The sequence below is a fragment of the Penaeus monodon genome, unplaced genomic scaffold (assembly GCF_015228065.2).
Source record: "Penaeus monodon isolate SGIC_2016 unplaced genomic scaffold, NSTDA_Pmon_1 PmonScaffold_2011, whole genome shotgun sequence".
Taxonomy (NCBI): Eukaryota; Metazoa; Arthropoda; class Malacostraca; order Decapoda; family Penaeidae; genus Penaeus; species Penaeus monodon.
In genome coordinates this window covers 8,688-12,500 of record NW_023649826.1, presented here as the reverse complement: position 1 = coordinate 12,500, position 3,813 = coordinate 8,688, and positions in this window count along the sequence as shown.

Here is a 3,813-nt window from a genome sequence, read left to right as displayed (position 1 = left end):
AAAAAATGATGGTTATCAGGAAATGTTATAATATCCCACATAAAAATATGCGGTTTCCTCTTATAATTGAATATAATAATTCACGATAAAACATAAAATCATTTATATTCAATTTTATGAATTTACATATCAAAGACACTTTATTGACACCTGGCAGCGAAGCGAATGGCATAAGGTCGGTTCGGCAGAGCATGGTTCATGACAGTCTAGAGGTTTAAGCTGATTTGCATAATGGGTTGATTGCATAGAAGTAAAAGCTTGTGTGAAATTTTTTTTGTTCCCCAATTTTAAAAAAAATGAGTATATATATATTATATATATATATATAATATATAATATATAATATAATTTTTATATATATAATATGTTGTGTGTGGGGTGTTGGTGTGTGTGTGTGTGTTTTTGGGTGGGTGTGTGTGTATGGTCCGTATAAAAGCAATATTTTTATATGTGTAGGGGTTACCATGTTTTTGGGACATCACGTTCTGCACAAAAGGAGGATCTAAAAAAAAAACGCTTTACCCCCATTTCCTATCAAAAAAAATTTAATCCTTGAATACCGCCCCTTTTCCGGCGGGGGTATAGGGTTACAACGCTACACTATATGTTTATATATTATATTATATATATATTATAAAATTATATATAATATTATTAAATAAAATTATTTTAAGGGCAGTTTAGATCATCTAATTTAAGTGGGTTTTAGGTTTATTGTTACTATGTCATGTTATTTTTGTTTTTTATTAATCAAGTATTATCAGTATCAGTATGGTTAAAAATGTTTAAGATCGTTAATTATTTCAAAACTATAATGGTCTTTAAACAATTTTATAATTTTTTAATTAATTTAGAATTTTCATTTTTTTATTTTTCATTAAATATAATTTAGTCGTTATTCTTTATCGTGTTTTACTTTGTCATGGACTCAGTAAATATCATTTCGAAGAATTTTTTTTATTTAAAATTTTAAAAGGCGCCTATCATATTAATAAAAAAAAAGCAGAAAAAAAAAAAAAAATATAAATCGTTACGTTCACCAAAAATTTTTTTTTTATTCTTGATTACTAGATACACAAAAAAAAGCAAAAAAAAAAACGTTTAAAACAGAGAGAATACAAAACAAAACAATACCTCCAGCTAAAAGGGACCTTGAGGCACCGTAGCTTTAAAAATCAGTGCAGTTGACCGTTTTTTGGGCAGGGAAGGACAGCGGTCTCCCCGGGCCCGGCTGTCCCGGGAGTGTGGCCTTTATCAGACATTGTTTTGTGGAGAAAACAAGTGGAATTTTTCGTCACAATTTAAATGTTGGTACTCAAACAGTTTGCGCAAAACGTACGGATTTTTTTTCTTTTCTTACAATGATTTTCCCTATTTGAGATCAGCCCTTCTTGACTTTTCCCATTCCCAATACACACATACGCATTTAACATAATCGTTCAAAGGAACTGAAACATAAAATATAAGAAATTTGTTTCATGAATTGCATATTGTCAGTTTAACACGAAAACATTCGCCACATAATTACAAGCCCAATAAATTTTCATAGGACTTCTGTAATCCCTCTATCGGCGCTGGATGCTTCATATTTCTCTCATGTCCATGCAGGCGGTTCTTCTTTAATTTCTAAACGGAGTTGCGCGACCTTTCCGTGCGTCTCCGGTTTGCTTCACTCGCATTTCCATGCCTTCGCTTTCCCTGTACTGTTTGCCTTGAGCGCGAAGCCTCTTTTCCTCGGCTTCGGTATTTGTTTGGGGGGGAAGCTCGTGCCCGGGTGCTCCCTTGCGAGAGAGGCGACCTCGGCGAGGGACGGGTCTTGGTGGATGTTTGGAAAAAGCCCGACGTTGAGGAAATCAGTTGACTGCGAAAACCATGAGTTGAGGGAATCGGTTTTGGGAAAAAAATCGGGGTTTCAGAAAATGGCTTTTTGGGGAAAATAAAAGGGCTGAAAGCAATTAGTTGTGGCGCAGTAGGGGTTTCCCGGGAAGCTGCCCTTGAGTCTTAAGTGAGACGAAGTGGCGCCAGTCTCGTTTTTCTGGAAGGGACCCCATTTTCGGGAAAATAAAAAACGGGTACAAAATGCTGTCCCCACGGGCCCCCCTTCGTGCACGGGGTTACCCACTCTCCTCCATGAACAACCCAGATATGGTGTCCTTTGAAGACAGACATGGTGGCCACTCTTATCCACAAGCTGCTTTAAATGAGGTGTAGAGCCAAGCGAGGTTCTTGGGTTTTATATGCACGAGGGAGACGGTATTTTGTGTTTAGGCATCTCCCCCCCCCCTTTGAATCGCCCTAAGGAAAACAAAGGGAAAAAGGAAAAATGTTATAATAAACCAAAGTTTTTTAAAAGTTTTCCCCCCATTTTTTAAAAAATTTAATTTTCCCGAATTATATTAAAATAAAAATAATGTTGGAAAAGAGATGTTCCGAATGCGACAAAAATAAGTAAAATACAAAACTAACGCAGACTGGGTTTGGGGTTGGTAGGTCAAATTTGACCGCCTAAGACGCCTTTTCTCCCCCAAAAAAAAAATTAAAAAAGATAGGTGTGGTATATTATATTTAATATATAATATATTATATATATATAATATATAATATATATTTTATTTTAATAAATATATAATTATACAAAAGTTATGTAAATATCATAATACATATTATAATATATATTATAATATATATTATATATATTATTAATGTTATATATATTTTTATTTATATATATTTATACAAATATATATATATATATATATATAATATATATATAATATATATAAATTTTAACTGCCACACACACACACACCACACAAACCCACAACACAACACACAAAACACACACCACAACACACAAAAACCCCACCACACACCACACACACACACACACGCCGATCAAATACGCGTTTTTTCTCCCCCAAAAATGAAAAAAAAAGATTGGGTGGGATATATGTGATATATAAAATATATATATATATATATATATTATAATATATATATATATAAATGTATATGACAAAATTATATATTATATATATTTTATATATATTATTTTTAAAATTTATATTATACATAATATATATATATATAATAAAATAAAATAATATATATATATAATATTATATATTATATATTAATATTTTTAAACTGCACACCACACACACAAAACCACACCACACACAAGAAATACATATTTGTATAATATAACATTATATATATATATATTATATATAATATATAATATAATATTTATATATATATATATGCGTATATAAATATATGTATATATATATATATATATAATATTATAATATATATATTATATAAAATATAAATATAATAAATGATATATATTTATAATAACACCCCAAAACACACAACACACACACACAACACACACACACACACACACACCACAACACCACACACACACACACACGACACACACACACAACAACACTAAAATTATATATATATATATTTTAATATAATTAATATATATATATATATATATATATATCTATGGGTGGGTGCTTCACGTGCATGGTGTGTAAAGCGAGGGTTTGGGTACCCAGATATGTTAAGTGCTTGATGCCTTCCGTTTGCAGTTCCACCCGGGCTACCCAGTGCAAAAAAAGGGAGCAGCTTTGCAAAGCCCCCTGCCAGGTCACACCCTCTCCATCATTAAGACTTCTGCACCCCTCCTCGTGGCCCCCAGGGGTAACTGGGTACTTGGGGTCCCAGGCTAAATTGGGGGGATTCGGAGCAGAGGAGGCCCCAGAGGTACGGAGTTATGGCCCCCCGGCGTGGGGA